The sequence below is a fragment of the Pseudopipra pipra genome, chromosome 1, assembly GCF_036250125.1.
Source record: "Pseudopipra pipra isolate bDixPip1 chromosome 1, bDixPip1.hap1, whole genome shotgun sequence".
NCBI classification, from domain to species: domain Eukaryota; kingdom Metazoa; phylum Chordata; class Aves; order Passeriformes; family Pipridae; genus Pseudopipra; species Pseudopipra pipra.
The window spans coordinates 11,400,925-11,427,296 of record NC_087549.1 but is presented as its reverse complement, the minus strand read 5'-3'; the positions used below and the strand labels follow the sequence as shown (position 1 = coordinate 11,427,296).

Sequence of the window (26,372 nt, the reverse complement as noted above, 5' to 3'; positions counted from 1 at the left end):
ACTGCAAGGCAAAGCAATAAACATTGTAATTCACTCAGCAGGATTCACAGGGCAAAGTGAATAATGCAGAAGCAAGGGGAAACAATGCAGCTTTATTTCAAGATATATAAAAAGGCAACTTTGGAGCCTGACAATTTCTTAAATTAAAAAAAAAAAAAAAGCTGTAAAGACCATCATCTTGAGAGAAATGAGGGATTCCTTGAATTCAGGAGACATTCTTTTCCTAAAGAAGAGGGAAGCCAAAAGGAGATGAGTTCTGACAGCCCTACCCCCATCTTTGGCTGATGCTTTTCTTGAGGTAATAAAAACAAGTGCTCCCACTAGTGCTCTTGCCAATGGAGGGACTGTAACAATGGCTTTTTCCCCCCTCACTAACCTCTGATTAACCTCTGATCTTTCTTCTACATCCACAGTCTTGCCAGGGCCAAATCCTCAACTGCATAGTGAAGTCAGAGTGACAAAGCTGAGTGGGAGGAGGGAGAGATGGGAAGCTGGGTGGCAACAGGACAGGATTTAGAGAACTCTCTGAGAAACAAGTGTGTACAAGATATATTCCTTCTCCCTGAAGACTTCAGAGCAGTTCTGTAGTTAGCGACAGGGGACTTCATCAGAAGACCACCAGCCTTAAAAGCCAGCACCCAGCTAACTTTTGTGAAGATTTTCAGGTGACAGAGGACACAAAGCCCTAAAAGTTTGCTGCTCCAGTACTCTGGGGAAAGGCTTCACGTTGCTCCATGCCACACAACTGTATTTCAGCTGAGCAGAACCAAACTGACCCGGAACTTGCCCCAGACAAACTAGTTGGATCTTTTGTTTCCATCTTTCCCACAAAGGTTTCCTGAAGCTGGGAACTGACTTGCCTTCCCCACTTCTCAGTGCAGATTGCAAAGCCCATCTTCCCCAGGCTGCAAAAGCAGACGGGGTGATGTGATTGGAGATGTAGGTGTGGAGGCTTTTTTAAACAGACACATATGAATTGACAGTATAGACTGTGTTTGGTGGTTTTGTTTTTTGAGATTTTTTTTTGGAGGGACAAGCTGTTATTAAAAGCTTTTGTATTCAAATTGTTGAATTAGAGTATTTCACTAAAAAGTGTAGGTGGTTTATTTCTGTATACAAAATACACTGCAGAGCACTGCAGTGGCACCAGTGGATTAAAAATAAAGTAATATGAGAAGCCAGTGAGCTGTTTTGTCTGTCACCTGCCAAGAATTTGACTTTCAGTTGAATTCAGCAACTTTACTCTTAAAGGTACTGATCTTTCCAAGTAATAAAGTAAATGCAAAGATGGCAAGCAATGCATTTAAAGTATTTATCAAGGCTAGTGCAATAAATATATTCCATTCCACCATTTCTATTTATGAATTTACTTTAATGCAGCTAGATGAAGCAATTTTATGCAGAGCACACTAATATTCCCTTGCATTGATTGCCAATGCAATCTGAGATAGTGGCACCGAAGAACAAATAGGAAATATGCTTCCAGATTTTGTTATTTCTCTCCCACTGTGGTCATTCGTTGGGCTTGCTTTCCTTCCATCACAGGCAAGAAGCTGAGTGTGCCAAGGAGGAGTGGTGGTTTGTGTCTGTGCCACACTGTTGTGTGAAAGCTGGTCCTCCTGCTCCCACGTGGACCATACACAGAGGGCACATTACATGCATGGCTGCTGCAGCATAAGCTCTTTGAAACACTTTGTCAGCTTGTCTCTCTGATATCCCAATAAAACAGAGCTTTTGGAGCATTAATTTTTCAAGATATGGGTGGTTATTTATACCATTGCAGTCTATGTAATGTCTGAGCCTTGTTCTGCCAGGTTGCTGTTTTATTTCTTCAGGATTCAGTGCACTTTCTATTGATGCTAATGACAAGTCTCCCACTTACAGTGCTGGGAGGAGGAACTGTCTATTGTGATAACAGCGTATTGTATGTGAAATCTGATAATGAGGATGTTGCAGATATGACACTGCATTGATTTAATTGATTTGATGTCCATGCCTTGATCTGGACCAATACTCTCTGAGCTTAACTTAGTCCTTGAAACTAAAGCAGGCTTTTATCAAATTATTTTTTGCAATTGTTGGAATAGAGAAGGAAAGAAGGAAGAAGGAGGGATGATTTGTATGCTGGGGGCTCCTGCACTTCACAAGTGATAGGAAAATTTCTGTCTCGAGAGACACTGAGGCTTTTATCTCCAGGTGGGAGCTGGGAGGCAGGAGCAGGTGTCTCTCACATTGGCAAGCTCTGCGTCCCCCTCTGAGCACAGAGCTCAGCAGGCGTGCCTGCGGTCCACAAATTGTTGCCAGCTGTCAAAGTGAAATGGTTCAGCAGTGAGTCTCCTGGGTTGTGTTCTGGCCAAAATTCAGTCGGATTACAAACCAATTGCTCCAGCCTCTCCCAGAAGAAGGAAATCACCATCAGCTGGCTGGTGGGATCTGGTCACAGTGACCAGACAGTGCTGCTCCTCACCTGCTGCAGTGTGTTTGCAGGAGCCTGCTGGGCACAGTGGCTCTCTTTGCAGGTCTTATGAATGCAGCACTCCCTCCTTACCCAAGCTCTATGAATGATGATTTCCTGGAAAACAATAAATTAGAAAAAAAGAAAAAAAAGGAGGAGAGGGCAAGCTGTACTGCTGCAAGCAGCTTTCTCCAAGGAGTGATTTCTTGGCAAAACATCTTCTGAAACTCCAGGCACCACATCCTCCCAAAACACTACCACTTATGTAACTGAAATACAGACACAAATACCTTTCACCAAAATAAGATTCCCTTTATTTCACATATAGTTTGGCTGTGGACAGCCTTCCTGTAGATTGTCATTGGAATCAAATCAAAGAGACCTTGCCAATTCTATAGGCAGCAAGGCTCTCTAATGACAGTTTGTCATCATAACATTTTGGAAAAGAGAAGGAAGTTTCCTGTTTGGAGACTAGATCAGACACTGACTATTTGTGATTAAAGGTAAGACATTCATTTGAAACCGACTGTAATAGATACAGCTTGTCATGTTTCTTCCCTCTCCCTCTTCAGCACTGACTTGGTGCTGACTTGGCACTGACTCCATCACTGAAGGACTTGGTGACCAGTCTTAATCAGATGCCTCAGCTAAAGCCCCACGTCAGTCCATTTGCAAGCTGGACCTTCAGCAGGACTCATTTGAAAGAAGTCATTGTCTTTTCTTCCCTTAGGGGTGCGGTGAAGCCATCACATTTCAGTCTTGTCAATCTTTTAAGACTAAGCATAAAGGTGAATGATGAAGCAGGATGCTGTTGAGGCTTTTGGCTGATCCTGCTGAGTAAGAAGTGCTGGCAGTGGAGCATTACCAGGCTCAGGCTGCCTGTGGACTCCTTTGCTCTGAAGGGATGAGACCTGTAGGAAGGTAGAGAAAGGTAGAGAAGAACAGGGAGATGTGGTCGCCTGAGGGCACAGAAGCTTCTTTCCACGAAGGAGATGGGGGAGGAAAGCTTTGATTCATCTTTCTCCCATATGCCTTCAATTCCCTTTTTTTCCCTCTCTGTTTCTAGTTCCATGGGGAAAACATTGCTATTAAAGTGAAGCTCTAGGGATCTAAAATATACGTAGGGATTCTTTGGAGGAAATCTTGGCTCTAGTGAAGTCAACAGGAGTTTTGAAATCAATTTCAATGGCACCTGAATTTTACCTTGCTGTAATACTGTCCTAAAATGTTTCCAGGACCATACAAAACATTGCCTGCTCAATGCTGACTTTCTGTCACAGCCATACAGAGCCTGGTACCCTCCTGTGAAATTCACCATTGTTTTGTGATAAATCACATCCTTCTCTGAAGGGGTAACAACAAATACATACCCCTTAATCATCCTGAGAATGGATCAACAGTTTCATGCATCACTGGACACCATGGCCAGATCTTTGTAGTTTCAGAGGGAAACTGCTGGAAATCAAATGTTACTGCAGAGGTTGTTTGTTTGAGGGACAATTGGAATATTCCAATGATCCAGATTTAGTTATTTTTGGTCCCCCTTTCCATAGGGAGTTGGCAACCTATTTAAATCCAGGGGATCATGACTAGTTATTCAAGTTTTACTCTGCTGGATTTGCGCTGTGTATATTTTGGAAACACTGTCTGCTCTGAGCAGCAGATAGCATGATGCCACAGCCCACATCAGTGAAAAGCTCTTGTGATTATTATTTTTCCCTCTTCTATTTTCAGTGAAGGCTGTGCTCCGTTCTCCCTCTTTCTGTATTGTACTGCCAATGTGGAATGCTTTAAAAATGTCATTAAGGAATGTGTTACCCAGTGGTATCTACACTGTGTTTCACTCTCTGTGGTCTTTCCAACAGCAGTGAAGCGCTAAATGTACAATATCATCCTGATGATTGAAAAAGCACAAGCATTTTCTTTCTGGTAAGTGTAACTCTGGGGCTATTGACAACAGACTTCTAATGTCATGTGCAGAGCCCATGCTTCCTTAAATGCATAGCAATCTTGATGCAATTGGCCTGATTTTCCAAGGTACTTGAACATCTGAGAATCCCAAGATGATAGTCTTCAACTTCTCAGCAAATGAGACCAGGCACTTGTATATTGAAAAGTTAGATCCAAAGAATCAAACCCAATTTTGTGAAGTCCAATGACTTTATCCTTTCCTCATCCCCACTTTTGCTTTTCCATTCCTAGGAGGATTCAAACTGATTTCTTCACTTGCACCCTACCTTTCAAAAGCACTTCTGGAACCTTTATTTCGCCATCCCTGAAGGGGCCTGGAATCAGGGAGCGTATCAGCAGCAAGGGGTGACTCAGCAGTGAGAAGCGGTTTTCAGCCAAACCTGCCTCCCACGGCGGCTGAGCAGGGAGTGATCAGTGTATGTGTGCAAACACGTTGCTCAGCGTGATGAAATGGCAGCCGGTCCTCGCGCAACATCTTCCTCCACTGCCAGTCTCTCACGTATGCCCACGTAGCACCATCCTCTCAGCAGCCAGGCACCCAGAGAAGATCTTCCCTTCCACTCCTTTCCTAGCCAGCAATAAAAGATCCCTCACCTCTTTCCTATCTCACAGCTTGCCTGGCTCTGGCCGATGCCTCCCTGCAGACCTCAGCTACTGTAGGGGAGAGCAGCACCTTGGGAAGCCCCTGGGAGAAAATGGGACTGTAGACTTTTATACATTTTATATTTTATATGAAGATGATGTGATGATGGGAGGTTTCCCTCTGCACTTTTTTACCCCCAAACCCTTCCTCAAGCTGGTTTGGCTGTGTCCTTTGGGACAAGATCACAGTGGGACTGGCTATGCAGGAGCAGGATGCTCAGAAACATTCCCACCTCTACTGTGGACTCACTGCATGAGTCTGTAAGGGCAGGTATCTTCTCTGTTCTCTATATTTAAAGGCTAAAGCAACTGTGACCTACTGAGAGTAAAATAACTTAAGAGCGTGGTTAGTGTCTTATTAACATTGCCAGAAAAGGAAGAGAAAAAATAAGCTGGAAAAAAACCTCTTTCGCTTGCTTTATCCCACTGCCATCTAATTCCTGTAACCTCTACCTGTCTCCCTGGCCCCTTGTATATCACTTAGCACAAGCAATACACTTGGTTGTCCCACTGAGAGACAGAATCCTGGTGCAATACACAGGGAATCCTGTAGGCAGCTGATAGTTAAGGGCAAATTTCAGTAGAAATACTGGTGAGAAGGTGGATGATGAACCAAAGGCCAGCACAGAGTGGTTCCTGCAGACATCATTACACCTACTTTGGTGTCTTCAGCAAGTCAGACTGGGCGCGGAGTCTGGGACATTCTGTTGACCTCAGTCTTCTGCTGTTGTTAGCAGTGGTGGAGGAGGATGGTTTTAAGGTCCCTTTCAGGCAGTTTTTGGCCAGAAAAATGTATGCATCCGAGATGCTACAGATGATTAGAATTATTTTTGCTAGCACAGTTTATTATAAAATGTCTTTGGTGATACAGCTGCTCAGTTCTTTGTTCTGTGAGTTACAACATGAAAATAAACAAATTTCTGCAAATAGAAGTTAGTCTCTACTAAATTCCCAATGAGTAGCACCTAAACTGTGGCCTCGAGAAACTGCAAAGTTTTTGTCAAATAGGGATAAAATGGTCTGAAGCCTAAAGACTGGCCTCCACTGGGGAGATGCTGGATGCTTTAGTACTCTGCTGTGGTCGTTCCAGATGCTGGCTTGCTCCAAGCAGGTGATGTCCTCAGTTCAGTACCTGGAGTCTGTACAAGATGAGTAGAGCATTTCCAGCTTCTTGTGGCAGGAAGAAATCCTTAATTCAGCAGTCCCACTTCCCTGATTTCCATCACAGCTACTTGCTTCTCACATGCCACTGCTGCTTGGCCATACTGGCCTATTATTGCAAAGATGGCAACTGGTGGTGTAACATTTTCTGCTGTGAGAAACACAGTCCCTTGCCACTTGCGTAAAGAAATTCCTACAGCATAAGTCTACGTGTTTTTCCTCTGTGTACATAACCAAAACTATTTTTAGCTATGGCATGGGTCTTTCATAGTTATCTCTGCTTATTTTCAAAGACCTTAACATTTGGCACGTGTCGTATTAGTCCCACTGATTTTGTGTTGCTTTTCATCCTTATTCCCTTCATTCCTTGCCTTCCTCCCCTCAGTGGATCCCAGCCCATGGTCTCCTTCCCAACAGGCACAGGCTGGTTTCAGCATGTCTGCCCCACTCAGATTTAGCTTAGACCCTTCCCCCAACCCAAAATTAATAAACCCTTCTCACAATACTCAGTCACAGTGCTGGTGGCTTATTTCCAGCTCTTAAACTTACAAACCTATTTATAGCTCAAAAGGCTTGAAAAGAGATCATTAAGGGAATAGATTTGTGAATGTAGAACAAAGATATGATTCTGGGATTTTCTGTAGGCAATTACTTAGTGTAAATAACAATGTTTGACACCTGCTTTCCTCTCCCATTGAAATCTCAAAGCAGTTACATATATGAATCCTTAGCCCGAGTGCTGCAGAGAGAGGAGCTGCCCTTGGGGGTCTTAGACTGACACCATGTTCCTATCTACTAATATTATTTTTCTTTTAAATTCACTGACTTGCTCTTACTCTGTCTATGGCATGCTCCTCCTCACCTCAGAGGCTGAAGCAGGAGTGAATTAGACCTTCAAAGATTCAAATTATATCAAAAATATAGCGCTGCAGTCCTAAATGGTGACATTCAATGGAGACCCTAAGCTCCTCACTGTATTCTAAGCCATTAAGCATTATCATTCATCTATAAAATATAGCACAGTTACACACTGATGCAGAGAGATTCTTTTTTTCCCTATTTCTTCATTTCCCTTCACTACTAATTTAATGTGAATATCATTCACATGGTGAGTGTGGGGCTCAGGAGCTCCATCCTAGTCCTGCTTTATGGTGACAACCCGAATACCTTTTTTGGGCAAATTATGTTTTCCTGTTTTCCTTTGGTTCTGAAGAAAAATTGCAAACTTGCAGTTAGTGTTTGAAAACCAGTGCTAAGTTGAAAAGTTCATGCATTCCTCGTGGGAATGCGCTTCAGAATTTCTCTTCTGGATTATGTCTCCACACAGAGAAATCAGGACTCAACAGTCTCAAACCCCAAACAGGACTCAAGCTGAGTAGGCAGCCATGTGAGTTTATCATAACTTTTTTATTCTCAAATGTGTATTTTTTTCTATTTCCCTGTCCCCCTTCAGGTCTAAGTGTCACTTTGCTGCTGGTCACAAAAGCTCGGCTCTGTTGTGCGCCGGTTAACTCTTCCGTTCCATTGAGTCAGGCCAGTGTTACAAGGACGATCATGTTGACTTAACCAAGCAAAGCCATCCACCTGCACCTAATACAGCCCAAAGCTGGTGAAAGCACAGCATATTCCTTTCTATTGACTCTTTACTGTGAGCCTCAGCAAAGGTTTCAAAGTCCATTCAGTTTTCCCTGGGCCATCATCAACGTGCGACCAGAGGTCTCATTCTGAAGATTCCTGGCCATGCGCAAGCAGTGCTGTACATTCAGAACTCCTCTATTACACAGATTTTTACATAGATCCCTTGTACCCAGAGGTGTGCCTAAGAGACACACCTCAATGACATTTCCACTAGAAAATAAGGCAAAAATTAGCTCTATTTATGAGGACATTTATAAGGGCATTTTAATCCAAGTCAAAATATTAGGCTTTGGCAATGAGAATTCAAGTGTGTGTTGTTGTTTTTAGGTACCTTCTGGGTGAGGGAGGTAACATAGTGATAAAATGGAGGCACAAGGAATGAGGTAAACGATGGGGAGAAAATCTGGAATCACAATTCTTTAGGGCACTATGAGGTATGACTTGAGGGTGAGACCAGAATTTTCTCTGTAGACACCAAGTGCATGTCTAAACATTGCCAGTTTCCACAGAGGTTTTCTTCCACTCATATGCAAAGCTTGACCTGGTGGGTCTTCTCACAGCTCATGTAATGAGGTGAATTAAAAACCCTCTTATCCTTATACTCTTTCAGTCTATTTGTGCAGGGCACAGTCACTTTGAAACTACGTTGGACTTGACAGAAAGACTTCACTGAGATTCTTTAATATTCTTCCTTGTTGTGTTCACTGGGCTGTGTTTATATGCCTTTATTCTTTAATATTCTTCCTTGTTGTGTTCACTGGGCTGTGTTTATATGCCTTTGTCCACAGCATGTGCACCATCACTTTTTTTCCACCTGAAATATGCCTTCACTTACACTGAGAATTCAGAGGTTTGTGATATCCTTCTGTGTCTCATCCTCCATCCTTGGCTCAGCTACATCTCCTTTACACTTAACAGAGACTCATTGGAGTAGAGACCTGTCGGCTCTGTGGAGGTGCCAGATGCTCTAGGGCATAAAAAAATTGTGGCCCAGAACGGGGCCAAGTTGCTGATGAATAGCAGTGGCAAGTCCCAGATCGCTGATGTCTCTCGGGCCTGTTGGTGTCTCCCCTGGATACACCTGTGCTAATGAACTGGTGCCAGTGCCCACCCTTGGGTCCTGGGACCAGCTGGCATTGTCTGGTCATTTCTCTACTTTTAGCTTCACTTCCAAAACAAGTTTTCAAACTTCCTACTGTTAGTACTACCTGGTCCAGGTTAACTCCTGAACCTTTGCTTAGGAGAGTGCTGCTTACTCTGGGCCATAATCATGGCCAAGACCACTCCAATGACTTCACAGTGTTCATGTTCCAGTGTTTGAGCCTACTTTCTGGTACTCTTCATGCCAAACAAATGCTGACTTGCTTTGTGGTTTAGTAATATCTTATTTACAAACATGAAGAATCTTTTTCCCTGCTTGCTTGGTGGTAATTTCTTTGAATGCCCTCATTATCTCCCAGTTTTCAGTGCACATGTCCCTTGGCAGATCTGCAGCAACACCATATGCATGTCTTCACTACAGTTAAAAAGTGGCAGCAGTATTGTAGAGATACAACAGAAATCTCTGGTTTAAAGTAATCATAAACCATAGCTCAGCATTTCCCTTACTGATTTGCAGCAAGGTAAACCAATCCCTGCTGAATCCCAGGCTGCACATCCAGCTGGTCTTTCTGCAAGATAGACACATCCTATGCCCCAGGCTTCCAGGGTTTGAAGAGCCTGGAGGATCCGGTCCTAAATAGCTCACTAAAGGTCATGAGGAAAATCTGAACAGGATGTGGAAATAGGTCTTCCAATACGCAACCCAGCACAACAGCCCCTGGGGCACATTTTTCTCAAATTTAATAGGTGATGGACCTCATGAGGTGATGGCCTCATGAGATCCCACCTGTAGTACTGCGTCCAGCTCTGGGTCTCCCAACACAAGAAAGACATGGAGCAAGTTCAGAGGAGGGTCACAAAGATGATCGGAGGCTGGAGCACCTCTCCTATGAAGAAAGGCTGGGAGAGTTGGGGCTGTTCATCCTGGAGAAGAGAAGGCTCTGGGGAGACCTTAGATCACCTTTCAGTACCTAAAGGGAGCCTGTAAGAAAGCTGAAGAGGGACTTTTTACAAGAGCAGGTAGTGATAGGACAAGGGAAAATTACTTCAAACTGCAGGAGGGGAGATTTAGATTGGATGTCAGGAAAAACTTCTTTACTGTGAGGGTGGTTAGGAATTGGAACAGATTGCCCAGAGTTGTGGATGTCCCACCCCTAGAAGTGTTCAAGGCCATGTTGGATTGGATCCTGAGCAACCTGGTCTAGTGGAAGGTGTCCCTGCCCATGGCAGGAGGGCTTAGAACTGGACGATCTTTAAGGTCCCTTCCAACCCAAACCATTCTATGATTCTATTAAATTTTCTTCCCTCTGTAAACGTACGTGGGAGCAACCTTAGTTTGTATAGGCCAGGGTCATAGCTCCAGAAGCAGTCAGAAAGCAAATCCCAGGGGAAAAGAAGGATCTCCGTTGGGCAGAGGAATGCTAATTCTATGGTCCACAGGTCTTAACTGTATGTGTGTTCATATGCTACAACTCAAAGGTTAGTAAAACAACTTGCATGACAGTGATATATGTAGGAATGCTGAAAAAATATAATCCCTGTAAAACAGAAAGGGTGAACAAAACAGAGAGAAGTAGAAGAAAATGGAGATTTGTCTGCTCAAAGTAGGACCTTGTTAAGGAGAGGCTGATAGGGAAAAGGAGGCACTGGGCAGGAGTAGAAGGACTTGCAGAGCATTCTCACTCAAGAGAGATCTGGGAGGGCAGCATGGGAAGAGCAATGGAAAAGAGCAAGGAAGGCCAACTGTGCACCGTGTTGTCTGCAGAGAGCTGCTACAGAAGGAAGTCCAGCTAACCTTTGCCAACTCTACTCTGGCAGGTAGGTACTCCATGTGAAGATGAGATGTAGCACACGTGGCTCCAGACACAAAAGCATCCTCTGCACCATCTGTGGGGGGACTCTCCAGCATCCACAGGGAACAGACACACTCAAGAGCAAATCAGGTCTCATTAGGGACAGCTCTGGTGAGTCCTGGAGCAGATCCTGGCAGGTGCTTATCACATTCAGGATGTGGTGGTTCAATATGCATGTATTAACACTGGGGAAAAATTAGGGTAAGGTTAGAGTAAGGCAATCACTTCCTTAGTAACATCGAGTTCACACATCTCCCCACTTACTAAAACAGCAATATTTTAAAACAACCTTTTTATTTTCCACCGTGCTTGGATCCTGGGGTCTTATTTCTGCTGTCACATCCAGTCTGCTGAGAGAGGCAGGTTCTGTATCATAGTCTGTGGTATGATTTTCTGTTTGTTCTTTTGAATGACTTTGCCCAAAGGGGTGATAATAAAAAAATGTGAAAGCTGGTGTCAAAATAATTTCTTTGAGCCTGGAATACACACTTTTTTCATTATTCTTGACATTCTCTTTTATTTGTCTTTTTTCTCCTCTCCACTTACGTTCAGTATTAAAGCAAAGTAAAACACATAGTACAGATAATTCTGCTTTCAGATTTCTTGGCTAGCATTGGCCCGCTCTCAAGTGGATATGTGGGACTTCTGAACATTGCATATGGTCTTTATATTCCTGTGATTTATGAAGACACATGATTTTCCATTCACAAGTACACAAGAGCATGGTCATATGACTCCTGCTATTGGGAGTCCTCCTGCTATTTAACCAGAGCCAACAGCTACAGAAGCATCCCAGAAGCAATTTAATCTAGCAGCAAACTTAAAAATAAAAAGAAATGCTCAATATTGTCATACAGATTATCCAAAACAGATCTTATTGGGTCCTTCCATTCTGCTGGCCAAGTGGGTGATGCTTCCAAGAGAAGGGGAGCTAACCCATTGCTTCATGCTTGTTATTCATTTGGGTGGAAAACTGGGATTTGGAAGGGCTTTAGGAACAGACTCTCCCTCCCTCTGATATTTAGGAGGATGTCAGGGATGTCTGGTGTTTTCTTGGTACATGATGTGGTGAAGAAAGGAAGAGGGCCCATGTTGCTGTAAGGCTGCTTACGTGTCAGGTATTCACTGACCCGGTGACATGGTCTATAAGGAAGTGCCAGTGTTAATGCTCCCACTCCATCTGTGTGGCTTTTGGATGTCCTTAGTGTGGAGGGAGCAGGAGCCAAATGGCAGCTAAGCAAGGTTGGAAAGGATCAAGAACAGATGATGTTGTTCCAGAGATAATCCTCAAATAAGGTTGTTTTAGGCAGAGAACTAGTCTTGTGGTGATACCATATTGACACCCAACCGCTGGCACAGGGGTTTCTCCACCTCTCAGCCTTCTTCAGCTTTTTCCAAATTGTTTCCTCCCTACCTCAGATTTTCTGTTTTAAAGCCAGCCGTGAGGCACCTGGTCTGCTTCTAAACACACTCACAGGTATTTCATACATATAACAAAAGCAGAGGGCTGATTTTTGAACGAATGCCATCGTTTTGACATTTGCATTTGAGAAATAGCATCTCCAAACCTGTATGTCAGGGATGACATCTCAGGATCAGATGTGGTTTGGCTGGAACCACGGCATTGTTCCTGGGCATGGCTGCTTCTCCCAAAGGCAGAGCAGGGTAAGGATTTGTGCTCTCAGTCTAAATAAAACATAAGCTGACATATTTTCACTCTTTAGTATAGACAGTTCAGCAGCTCTTTAAGCAATATATTAGATGATGTACTGACATGGAGGACACAGTGGTGCAGCTCCCACATCAAAGACAATGAAAAAGGTGGGAAAATGACAGATGCTCCATGTGGGGTTCTTCAATCCACCTATGTCTTTAACACCTACAGCTGAAAAATGGTTCAAATGAAAATTATTGTTCACTCTGGGTTCCTGGCAGACCATAGTGCCACAAAGCTTGTAAAAATGAATTGGATGCCACAGTCAATTGGTCTTAGCTACTGAAGTCACTGCAAAAATAGGATTTGCCTCGTGGCTGAAACAAGGGGTTGGGAATCTGCTGGCATCTGTTAGTTTCCACCACTGATTTGAAATGGTGGCTTGGGGCAAGGCTTTGTTTTCCTTGTTGTTCTCCTGCCTCCACCAGACAGTATTTCCGGCCTTGCAGAAATGCTGGTGCTGGGAAATTAGCAAGGTGTACCGAGAGCCTGGCACAACCCTGCTGCAAATTCCAGGGACTGTTCACTGCAGGGACATGGGTTAAGTAAATGTGCTGGTTTTTTTCATTGTGGTTGTTTCTGTCTGTCAGCAGCAGTGGGAACACAGCAGTGAATGCATCATCACTGTTCTCTAACGCAATGGAGGAGCTGGACAACAGGCTGAGCATGGGAGGTTTCTGAAGGTGGGGTGCACAACTGGTTTTTACATGGAGACATACATATTTTCCTGGCATGGGTGATGCACACAACGTGAACAGTTCAGAGAATTGCTTTGAGCAGACACACTTTGCACATAATGTTTGTTTTGTTTTGAAACGAACATGAAGCGATTGAAAAGCACGAAGGTATTGGCAGTGCCACAATGAGAAAATTATAAATGCACTCACACGTGAGGTGTTGACTGAGTTCGCACACCAGGGCACCTCTGAAGCTCAAATTTGTAAAAGAAAAAAGAGAGCTGTGTGTTCAGATCCTGCAGTTTTTCAATGGGTTTTGAGTGCCCAGGACCTTTCACCATTTTAAAAAACCTAACACTTGATATTTGGATTTAATAAAAAAATGGGCATTGATGCACTTTCTTCAGTTTGATTTAGTGGTTCCTGGATTGGGCTGCAGAGTCAAGGAGTTGCTGTCACTGAAAGTCAAATGTTGATGTTGGTGGATGCAGGGTGGCTGTGGCCTGTCTGGCTCCCAAACAATGGGGCTGGCAGGAGTGGCCAGGGATGGATTGCACCAGAGCAAGGGATCAGGCGTGCTCCAGAGGAGAATAAATCAGCCACCTGTAATTAGGCTGTCAGGAGGAAGACTGTTTCCCCATTACACAGCACACCATTTATTTTTTTACAGAGTTTGTGTTGTTTAGGTTCTTTCTCAATGTACAGAATTTCATTATTTTTTTTTTGTTCTCAAATCCAGTCCTGTAGTTCATCAGACAATTCCTCCCAGCAGGTACTTCTGATTAATAGAAAGTGCTGCGAGGTCTCTTCAGGACACAAGTATGACTAACTCTGCAGCAAGTATCTCCAGCATAGATCAAGCAATGAGATTCAACCGAAGGACCTAGAAGCAGGTTCTGACCTCCTTTACACCAGCTGGAGTCTCAAGTAACTCCAGGAGCTTCAAAGGCTTTATCTGTCTTGTTTTAGTATAAATAGTCCAAAATCTAAGGTGACCTCCCTGCTATCAGCAGCAGCAATTGTTTCATATGGGCAAGGGTGGATCCTAGTCCAGCTGGGTTTGGGATGATCTCTGTTTTTTACACCACTCTGGCAAACAAGGTTCAATTTGGAGAACTCTGGCCTACTTTGAGTTGTGCCTTACCATAAGATCAGCTTTTTAAGAATGCAAAATATGAGGTTTTCCTAGGTGGGCTGCCATCTCACCTTTCTCTCAGTACAGTGAGTCAGAAATAGGACCTGATCCATCCCTTGCTGGCACACAGGTGGAGGGACTGGTAACTGAGATCATTGGATAGAAATGGCCTGAATTCTGCCCTTCTTCAGCTCTTAACAGAAACAGTGACTTGGATAAAGGAGGAAGAAGAGGAGAGTAACTAGAGGGAAGAGTTAATGAATAAATTTGGGTAATTTCAGTATATAATTTAGGGTTTATTACCGTTATTATATATATTTTGGATTGGACACCCACTACTCAGATCCCCACTACTGCAGTCTGGAAATATGAGGAGCTATCTTGACACGTTAGAGAGGGACACAGCTATATTGCTGCATTATTTTTTAGAACAAATGTGACCTTTTTTCTTTTTTGCCAACATTGCCTGCAGGAAGACTTTGGTCATCCCTGGGTTTTACATTACCTGCAGAATGAGTCTCATTTTCCACCCCAAGCCTTACATGGCAGGATGTGATTGTCAGACACTGCTCTACTTGCTCCATGCACATGCTCTGACAGCACTGACATGTTTATTATGATTAATAAACATTATTATTCATAGCACAGTGGCAGCTAGAGATTCTAATTATGCATTAGAGCCCTGTTACTCTAGGCCTGGTAGAAACTCATAGGAAGAAGCAGTAATTTAAATAGACAAAGAATGTTATTACTGTTTTACAGGTGAGACCCAGAGAGATTTGAGAATTCATCCCATGCCTCACAGGAAGCTTTGCAGAATCAAAAGCTGAACCTATATCCCCCAAGCTCCAACCTCTAATTTTACTGAGACAAAAATGCAGAAGGAAAGCCACTTGCATACAGTCAAGTGCATCACAGGATACACACTCATTCTCTCAACCCCATAGAGCTGAAGCACTTCAGGGATTTTTTTGTTTGTTTTGTTTTTGTATTTCCCTTTCCTGATGATTAATTCTTCTTTTCTTTTTTGACTTACAGTTTATGAGTCACTGTTGTACAGAGAAACTTCTCACTCAAAACAAATGGAGCTCAATTTTAATCAGGAAATCAAACATCATTTCTTTTTCTTTTTATTCTTTCTTTCACTTTTTTTATATCAAAGCAGTACCAGATTGGGCCCTACAAAAAAAAAAACAAGTTCCATGTGGACTAACATTTGATTGCCTTTTACTGCACCTAGTACCAGTTTATTTCCACAGAGGCTAGTGTGGAGCATTTTAACACCTTTCTACTGCTGGATTTCCTCGTCTTGCTGGCAGTGGGTTTAATCTGGTACTGCCCAGGACATTTGGCATGATCATATACAAATACCTCAGTAAGTTCTCTCTGGTTCATTTAAGCATGAAGTGATGTCTTCATGATCTTTGCTGCAAAAACTCGATTGAGATTCAAATCTGTCTTGAAAACTGTTGTTTTCCTGTCCTGTTGTTCCTGAGAAATTTGCTGACCACTGTCACCTACTGGGGGAGCAGCTCGAGAGCCACCTCTGTATTCTGGCCTATGTCCGACCATGACTGTGCCATCCTGTTTTTCCCCATTTATCCCTGTGCTTGAACTTATATTTTCAGCCTCCTCAGTGCGGGTGGTTTGTTTTCTAACAGAAATTACCTTGCTGTTGTACCTTGTGTGAAGAATGAAATGGGGAAGGGTTATTTTCATATCAGCATTTGCTTTCCTCTTTCTCTTAGCTGCCATGCTTCATTTCATGTTATCCTCAGCCAAACAGGTGCAATTACAACTTGCCAGTCTACACCATGCTATGGGTCCTGTCCCAAACACCTCTAGGCTACAGCCTCTATAAAACCTTTGGCAGACCTGTGGGCCAGATGGGGACATTCAAGCACTCAGCACATAACCTGGGACTGTTCCTGGTGACATTTCCATGGATGGAGAGAAGTCATCTCTTCTTCCTCCAGAGGGGCAGTATCTTTAGGATACCAAATGCAAGTACAGACAATGGCTCGAGATATAACAATGTGCAGTTATTAATGTTCCCACACAAAAAAGCTTACAGTACTGACTCCCTCTGCAAAGATGACCATTCAGCACACAGAGGTGACTCTCTGGCACTGCTGGTCCCCCAGCCCACATATCACTTGGTGTGGATACCTTTTAGAGGTTATAAATACATGGGTGCCAAGGCACTGCCAATTCAGTCAAGGGCATGGACTTGGGGGTCGTTTTGTCTCCTGGTGTACTGCAAACCAGAACAGCAAAGTGCTTTCCTCATTATGATGTTAATTTTTGCAAGGGAGGTAAAACAAAGCAGACTTTTCCTAAAGGAAAGAGCAGGTGGGAAAAATCTCAAGGCATGCTGCATTTTGAGTAAAAAGAAGGCATCATGAATGGCTGGATTTGAAGGCAAAACCCCAATTTGATTTAGTCTGCTCTCTCCTATTCCCTTTATTTAAGGACAACAGCTGACTGCCTTTCCACTGCATTTCAGAGGATGCCTCAAATGCATATTTTAACACCAGGCATCTGCTCCTTCCCAAACACTGAACAGCCACAGTGCTTCATAACACCGTTTATAGCTGTGAAGTTCAGGGGCACTAAGCATCCAACCCAAAAAGACTTCCAGGTGGATATTCAAGTATAGAGACACTTGAAAATATGTGATGCCTTGAAGACAAGGGACTTTTTGTTTTCTTTGGAGAAACGAGACTGTTTAACTCTTCCTGATCAGTACTGAGCATATCAAACATCCGTGGATTTAACCACAGATGCCAAGTAGCATCTGGAGAGTACATTGGCTGTGAAGCAGCATGTTCAATAACACTGTGGAAAGACTTGGAGCCTGCTCATCTGTCCCTTGAGGACCCGCTGGACAGAGAGCTTGACATTCTTCTTGCACCTTCCACCTCTCTTGGGCACGATAGACTCGTCTCCTCCTGAGAGCAAGAGTCGAGGTTCTTGGTGGACCATCCACTGAGTACACACAAGGAAGGGAGCTCTTGTGCCATTTCCCCTCCAGCTTCCTCATGAATATACATTGATAGACTGTAAGGAAAAACTGAGCTTACAAACCCCGGGCTGTTTGATTTACCTTGACAACAGTTGCGTTGCAGTTCCTGTATCTTCGTGGTTTTGCTTTCTCTGTGCTTTGGCATTTTAAACCAGTGGCTGATGTCAAAACAGAGTTGGACTTTCCCGAATTTTCCACTTTTGATGGCAATCTTGTCAGACTTCTCAAACCACAAAGATGTATGGGTGGTGAGGGAGTTCTCTGAATGGCCAGACACTGCAGGGAGCGGCGCTGACTGTTCATTTATGTGTCACTCTGAGTCATTTGCTGAACCCATTGACAGAGATGGGAAACCACAGTGCTTGTCAAGGTACAATGTTCTGAATGAAACAAAAAAAAAAAAAACCACTTTGGATTCACAGATATTAAAACCTCTGGGGAGAAAACATTGTTATTATAAAAAGCAAGCTCCACTGGATCAAGGAGTCTGCTGGAGAGTAAAGCTGAAACATGGTGCCAGATCCCTTAAAACACTAATTGAGGAGTTCACCAATTAGCAATGTATGTGAACAGCTCTCTGACCTGAGTTCAGTTTATGCAGCACACATTATCTGATGGCTTGGAAGTGAGAGGGAAGTTGTTCCCAAGAGGCAGAGGGTCACTGTGATCTAATGTCTGCATTTGCAAAGCCAAGACTTGTTACTCATCCCTTAAGTGCCTATTTTAAATAGTATTATTTTTAAAAGTAGCCACAAGACAGATTTGTAAAGCAATTCCTTGTACAAAACCATTGGTTCCAAGACTAGTACCCAAGTAGCATTTTCACATTGTAAATACAGTCTGTGCATGTCAGATTCTCCCTGTGGTAAATAATGGATTAAGTAATGAAAATCACATTATAATGAGAATGACATGAGGCTTTAATGAGACCAGAGCTAGGAAAACTAAGCCAATTTTCTGTTCTCCTCAGAAATCAGGCTAAGGTTTATCATTAACATATCATGATCAGCTTTAATTAGGTAATTAATGACAGTAGCAAGATAATAGCAAGGTGCTTGGCAATGTTATTCTAGCCAGTGTGCAGACACATCACAAAAACCTGACCTTTGTTTAGAAAAGTTTACAACTCAAGAGAGGACTAGAACAGAAAGTCTGCAGCTGCCAACCTTGGGAGCACCCCACCTACAGGGTGATGACATGGTGGACTCCTCCCTACCCTTTCTGTTGAAGCCGAACCCTACACAAAGAAAGACCAAAGAGGGCTCTAACTGGTAAGGAGTCTCTGGCATTCCCGCCAGGAAGAGCAAGCCCCAACTTCTGTTCCTCACTCCTGGTGTTATTTATATATTTACTACCATGAAGTGGGATAGGAGAAGTTCCCTGGTGCAAGGATCAGCCAGCACTCCTCATTCCCCACCCTGGAAGAGCCCAAACAACATGCTACAGAGGCAGGGTCTCTTTTGCTTGCCTTCTCTTGCAGATCCACTCCTTTTTGCACAACAGACCAGCTACAATTAGGGAAGTATAGAGAACATTTCCTTCTCTCACTGACCTCCAGCAAACCTGTGAAGATGCTCATGTAGAAAGGGAAGCAGTGGCTTTGAAATCTCTCGGGCTGAGGGCATGAAACTTAGGTCTTGCTGTTTCTGGACAAGTACTTGAACTAGCAGATTTTTATACAAAAAGAGGGAGTTACCCATTCCAGATATAGTCAGGAAAAAAAGAAATGCTAACTGGTAATCTGTCCCCAAGGGCAGAATTATGGTTATGTGTGAGAGTTCTCTGCAAATCCCTAGCCTGGATGATTGCCCTTGCCACGTCTTGACTGTGTGCCCAGGGGACACCAAGGTGTGCAGCAACCTTCCACTCTCCTCTACTCTCTGGCTTTTGCAGGAAGAAGACATGGATGTATGGCTTTGAAGTCATGACCCGCCCCAGCCAGGTCCTGGTTTGGCTGTATGGAGGACTATAAGGTGAACTGTGGTTCATCAGTGTTCTGCACTGCTAGATGTCCCAAGGTACAAGCTGATGCCTAATCTGGGCTTTCAAATGAATACCTAAGTCAGAGAGAAAGGTGGCATTTCCAGGGTTGACTCCTTTTTCACATTTCAGTCTGTCTGAGCAATGTCCTCTCAGCACCTCGATGCTGTGGGCCCCATTCTGGGGTGCCAGTCTCCTCGTTGTGGCAGTGCCATAGGTGCCTTAGCCCTTGTCATGCTGAGGGCCATCTGGCTGCCATTCTGTAGCCTGCCTTTCACTTGCACATTTGTACCTTTTCTCCTAAGCTGCCATAAGAGTGTTTTCCAGCTCTTCTGGGACAGCTGTTTTCCTCTGTTGTCAGTTGTTCTCGCATTGCTCTCATGCTGTTATTCTTATGGCCTTGATCCTGCAAATTTGATACTGTTGTTAAGGTGTGTTCCCAAGGGTAGCAACCGCCACTAGGGTGAGAATCATGCCCACCCTTTATATTCCCGTTGGTGGTAGCTGTCAGTGACTGGACCCAAAAAACCACAGATTAACAACCAGCAGGCATTCAACACCCACTCTGGTCCAAGTGTTCTCCCAACAGCATTGCAACCAGGAATAAAGCACAAATTCCCCAAAACAGTTCCCGATAAAAACTGTTTGGTTATTGTAGGACATTGTAATGCGGGGACCCTCCTACATGGAAAAGACACCCAAGCAGGGGGCCTCATTACTTGTTTTCCCAGCTGGCTGCTCAGAAAATTTTCCTTTTCCTTTATCTCTCTCTCTACTTCAACACTTGTGCCTTGCTGTCACTGATAGGCTGATAACAGCAAGGGCTGTTTGATAAGATGACTGCAAATGGCTCCTTAACTCAGGATGTGGTTATGACTGTATCTGAGAAAACTCATACATCCAGGCACTTGTCTTCACAGTTCATCATTCTTTCAACCAGCTGGTTGAGAAATGTACTGAGGTCTTCCAAGAAAAGAACTCATGAGATGTTCAGCTCAACTTAAGATCAGGCCTTTAAAAGAATTTATTATAAAAAAGACCATCAGCATCACCAGTTCTACAGTGATGGCTTGTGTTAAGATTTCATGATGTTACAGAAGTGTGGATCTACTTCTTTGATGCAAACAATGATGTCAGTTCATGACTGATGAATTTTTTTTTAATCGCCTTTATCTTTAGATCCACCCAGTAATTAAGACTTGGAAAGGGACTGTACCTATATGTTTGCATGCAAAAGATGATGCTCTGCATGGAGTAACTGATTATATTAGCAGTTCCAATTCTGACTGAAAAGTTCCTTGGTCCTGCCAAAACTCAGGAGTCAATCCAGCTAAGAAAGATATGATTTGGTTGTATCTTTTCCAACTACTGTAGGAGATTGACTTCAGCCAGAGTCCAAACCAGGACAAACTGAGACAAAGCACTGGGAACACACAGATAGAGAAGGCTCAAACTGAGAGAGCCCAACTTCCCAGCATCCTGGACAGCAGCCATGAGAGGTTTATTACTGTGATGATACATGAGATAGAAGGAAAGATGACTAACAAGCCTTTTGCTTGAAGTTGTGGCTGAGTGTCTCATAACCAGAAACACTCAACTGCCTTTAGGCAAAACCTTCCATCAGTCCCAAAGAGCAGACTGTTCACTGAGTGAGTAAACTGAAGCCGGGACACAGCGATTTCCCAAATCACTTGCCACTGCTGATTTCCACCCCTGATGCTCTGAGCTCTAGCACACAGCTCGCAGTGCCCTGGCTCCAGATCAGTGTTGGCTCGACAATGTTTAACATAACTCACACATTACACATTGTCTAGGGTTCGGCTGTCATGGCTATAAACAGCAAAATAAGTCAAGATAAGAGATTACCCAGATTACTGGCAGCAGTAGAAGCCATAGAGGAACATTGGCAAGGCTGCTTTTGCTATCTGGAAGAAAGCTGAGTAGAGAGGAAAACAAGGCTCTGCTCATACTGGGGGCACAGTCCTTGGCATCCTGCTAGGAGAGCAGGATACAGGCTGCCCTCACCCAGGATTTATGACCAGCCACCCTGTCAGCTCAACAAGGCTCTGTACCACATTAGGGCATCTCCCCAAGCACAACATTTGCCCATGGCATGGCCTTGCTAAAGGTTCAGACATACAATGGAGTCACTAAAGCCTAAGAAGGCTCCACATAGCACTGGGGACCTTCTGCTCCATCATATGCTAACCATGAGCTGGAGGCAAAAGGGTTATACACCAACACCCTCCACAGCTCCTATTTGCAACAGGCCAACCCTCGTTAGAAAGGGGTCGGGGTCATTTCAGAATGGGAGCCCATGGGTGCCCAGAGCAGTAGTGGGTGTCCATGACAGCTGAGCTGTTCGTGGATGCACTCTCACTCCTTTGAGAATAACAAGGAGAGCACATTCATCCAACCCTCTTTCACTGAGGCTTAACATAATGTGTTTCACCCCTCGGCTGCCGAAGGCAAAGTGTGTGAATCAGTCAGATATTGCAGCACAGTTGACATGTAGGAACTCAGCCATGTGTCTCAGCCCTCTGGGCTAACTATTGTCACAGTGTCCTTTCTCCTGCATTTATCTCGGCCTGTTTATGACCCTGTGTGTTTGGGTCACATCAGATTTATTTTGTGCCTTCCCTTGGCAGGGGACAGGTTCCCACTTCATTTTTGCCATGCATTTTTCCCTTTTCTGAGCTGCTGTGGTTTAGACTCTTTTCCTTCCATGCATGGGGGTGATTTGCTGAGCTTCAGAAATATTTTTTATGATTTCACTGAAACACCCCATTTCTGAGCCTTTCTACTAATATTCAGACATGTTCCTCTATTGCTCACCATGCAAGTAATAAAGCTCTTTCCATAGGAAAGCAAACAAACAGCTTAGCACTAAAATCTGTTTAAAACAGATAAAGTTTAAAGCCTTACATAAGAAGTGGGTCTGATTTTTGCAGTCCTCATTGTACTCAGCGGAGCATTTTGTCATTATAACTTTGGACTACAGCAAAAGAACCTTGCAATAAAAGGCTGCCATAAATTGACCTTTTGTTGCAAATTCTGCCATTCAAGCATAAAGCAGCAAGAAAGGCTACATAAGCTGTGTTAAAAGTAGGTCACTGTACACCCACTGTTACCATGGCTGGTCCTGGCTGCGTGTTGCTAACCGGGTCTCTTGGTTGGAGCAGCGATAATGCACACAGGCGAGATGGTGAACTCATCACACCACTTCATACAGCGTAGAAAGGCCCAGTGGTGTTGGGGGGGTGGTTGAAAGACTTGTTCCTGGGTAGGGCAGGACTCCTGTGGACCATCTATAGAGCTGCTTTCTGAAAAATGGGGAATCCTGGTAGCAGGGATGATGTTTCTGCAGAGAGCCTGGTGGCTGGTACTGCCACACCTTAGGTAGGTCCTGGTACTGCAGAAGTGACACCGGGAGCTGGTGGGAAGCTCTACTGGTAATACTACAGCTCTAGATGCAGCAACAAAAACTGCAGGTCTGCACTGCCAAGCCTCTCTCTCTCCCCACCGTGCTCACATCCAGAGGTGGGACAATGCGACCTGCGTGAATCTCCCTGCCATGGTGGTAGTCTTTTCCTCTAGCCCAGGGCATCTTTCCTTTCCCCAGCAAAGTCTGTTATGCTCTGGCACGTACCAGGTGTAGGGAAACAGAAGGGGATGAAGAAATGACTGCTCTGGGGGTCTCATCTCTTCCAGTCTCATTGGTTTAGTCTCCACCATCACATAAGGTCACCCAGACCACCGTAATATTAGCTCACTCTCAGCTATAGAGCAGAGAAAAAGAGACTTTTACCTCTTCCACAACTGTCTGAACTGTCATTGATTCTTCACTGTTGGTCCTCTGAAACATTCAAGTGGTCTCAATCTCTGCAGCTCCAGGAAAGTCCAAGTTAAAAAAACAGCTGTGGCTTAACTCACCCTGTCCCTTTCCAGGGCTACATACTCTGCATGATGCCTGTTAGAGGATCCCTGGGATTTTCCAGCATTGTCAACATCACTAAAGAGAAAGTTGAATCCAAGACTCCAAGAGTCAACAGGTCCTTTCTCTATTAACTCCTCTGGGTTGGCTACAGACATTACCTCAGAAAACCACCATACTCCAGGAAAATGCATAAGTGCACAGAGCTCTAAAATTCACTCTGAATTTGAGTGAACAAAGCTCAGGGTCAAATGTTTCCTTGACTCAGATCCTAACCAGCATACTACAGATGATAGGAACCGAGTGAGTCGTAGTAACTCCTCAAGAGAACAATTGTAACATCTGTATTTCCCCTGACTATCCAAACCCGTCTGACTCAGCTGCACTAACTGGTCCAAAACAAGACTGTGTTCAAGATCCAAGCTTGTCTTGGAGATTGACAGCAGACCCTGGCAGGTGATGGAGAGCAAGAGCACTTCCCCAGAACAATTCTGCCTTGTCCTCAGCTCAAGGATTTCCTGTTAAATCTTTTGCTCAGCATCAGGAAGGAGACTTCATTTACTATCCTTGACATACAATAACATGATAGACTGAAGAGAAATTGTTCTCCTTTATATCTCTATTATAGACTTACATAGTGAAATAATACATAGCCTTTGATCTTGTTCTGTGTTCTGTATCATCTTTGCAGCTGATTAAAAAAAAATATGAGTTGATTTAAAGACATTCAAAGTAACAGACTAGCTAGATTTTACGATTTGTACTGAATTATTTATTGCATGATAAATAACTTACCTGTTTTAATAGACAATCTGTCCACCCATCCCCTTCCATGGGCTGCTGTTCAAAAGGGCTTAAACACCATCAGAGGAGAGAAGAAGCAATGGGAGCAAGATGCTGGTGCCTGGTCATCAGAGGAAGAAACAAAATGTGAAATTTGTTTGAGGTTTTTTTAATCATAACCCTGATAGATATTAAGCAGGAAGGTTCTTCCCAATATTTCTGTGACAGTTCTGAGTGGTCCAAAATTGATGTGTGTTTCCCTATACTGAATAAACACAGCCTAGGCAGAATGGGTGCCCATTCTGCCACAGAGCCAGAACATCACAACTTGTGAGGGTCACTGTAAGGCAAGGAAAACCTGGTCTGACTGGCTTATCTGACATAGAAGGTGTTGCACTTAACGTGCATTTTCAACTAGTTTTGAAGGACCTACACCAAAATACATTAAATACACTTCTAGATATTATATACTAAAAGGTCTGTGGCCTGTATAGCCCAGAAGACCCAAACCTAAACACAGACTGATTAGAACAATGCTCAGCATATGAGCGCCAAACTTTTTAACTCCCCCTGAAACAGAGCTCACAGAATTTCTGTTATCTTTGTAAGTCAGACTTTCTGAAGAGTTTATGCAGTCAAATTACCTGTGTGTTCACAGATGTATAAATGCACAGGTGTGCCCACTCCACAGAATCACAGAACAGTTGAGCATTTTTGGGACCATCTGGTCCGATCCCCAGTCAAAGCAGGGGCAAATAAAGGAGTTTGCTCAGGGCTGCATCCAGTCAGGTTTCTAATATCTCCAAGGACAGAGATTCTACAACCTCTCTGGGCAACTTGCTCCAGTGTTTGACCACTGAACTGTAAAAAAGTTATTTCTTTCGTTCACACAGAATTTCCTATATTTCTATTTATGGCCATTGCCTCTGGTGGTGTCACTGGGCACCACCACCGAGAAGGGTCTGGCCCATCTTCCTTACTCCCCTCTCCCCTCCAGTCAGATATTTATAAACACTGATAAGGTCCCCTTCAGCCTTCTCTTCTCCAGGCTGAATAAGCCCAACTCTCAGCCTCTGCTTATATGGCCCTGAATCACCTTTGTGGCCTTTTGCAGGACTCAGTGCAGCGGGTCCATGTCTCTCATGTGCTGGGGAGCCCAGCACTGGGCACAGCACTCTAGATGTGTCTCACCAGAGCTGAGCAGAGGGGCAGGATCACCTCTCCTGACCTGCTGGCAACGCATGATGCATGATGCATGACGCAGACCGGGAGGTTGGTGGCCACCTTTGCCACAAGGACACATTGTGGCTCATGTGTCACTGCTCCCAGTTTTTATCATCTGCAAACATGCTGAGGGTGCATTTGGCCCCATTCTCCAGGTCACTAATGAAGAGATTAAACAGTACTGGCCCAGTATCAACCCCTGGGGGACCTCAGTGGTAACTGGCCTCCAGGTGGATTTTGAGCTGCTGATCTCCACCCTCTGAGCACAGCAGTTCAGCCAGTTTTCAGTCCATCTCACTGTCCACTTAACTGGTCTGTACTTCAACATTTTGTCTCACAAGTGTTATAGGAGACAATGTCAAGAGCCTTGCAAAATAAACAGCACCCATTGCTCTCCCTTCATCCACTGAGTCAGTCATCTCACTGTAAAAAGCTGTTGCGTTGGTCAAACATGATTTCACTTTTATAAGTTAATGCAATTACTTGGGATTGTTTGCTCCATTTCCTAGGGATCATGGTGAGGCTGATCAGCCTGTAGTTTCTCAGATTCTCCATGCCCACACTGAAGACAGGAGTAATATTTACCTTCTACCAGGCCTGAGGAATCTCCTCAAGTTACCACAACCTTTCAAAGATAACTGAGAGTGGCCTCGCAGTGACATTGACCAGGTCCCTCAGTACTCAAGGGTGCATCCCATCAGATTCCATGGACTTGTATGTGTCTAGTCTGCCTAAATGTTCCTTAAATTAATCCTTATCCATCAAGAGTAAGTCTTCCTTGCTCCAGACCTTCCCACTAGTTTCAGGCATCTGGTATTCCTGTAGGCAAATCTTGCTTGAAAAAACAAGGGAAAGAAGGCACTGAGCACTTTGACCTTTTCCATGTCCTTTGGCACCAGTTTCCTTGCCCCATTTTCATCTTATCATCACTGCAACCAGGGCTACCCCTGACTTTCATACTGCTGACCAGTTCTTCCGCATTGGTAAGCATCAGGTAGAGCAGAGAACTTCCTTTGGCTGGTTCCTCCATACCTGTGTCTGGAAGAGAATTATCCTCAATGCACTTTAGAAACAGCCAC

At 44.0% G+C, this 26,372-nt stretch overlaps 1 long non-coding RNA gene across 1 annotated transcript; it reads right to left on the bottom strand.

Annotated features, from left to right (window-relative positions):
• Window positions 1-410: 410 nt before the first annotated feature.
• Window positions 411-25,464, bottom strand: LOC135409521 (uncharacterized). Its single transcript, XR_010428244.1, has 5 exons — window positions 24,714-25,464; window positions 24,082-24,190; window positions 19,645-19,758; window positions 17,454-17,752; window positions 411-11,006 (listed from the first exon to the last, which is right to left on the bottom strand). It is a non-coding gene; the product is annotated as an uncharacterized LOC135409521 (long non-coding RNA).
• Window positions 25,465-26,372: the final 908 nt, after the last annotated feature.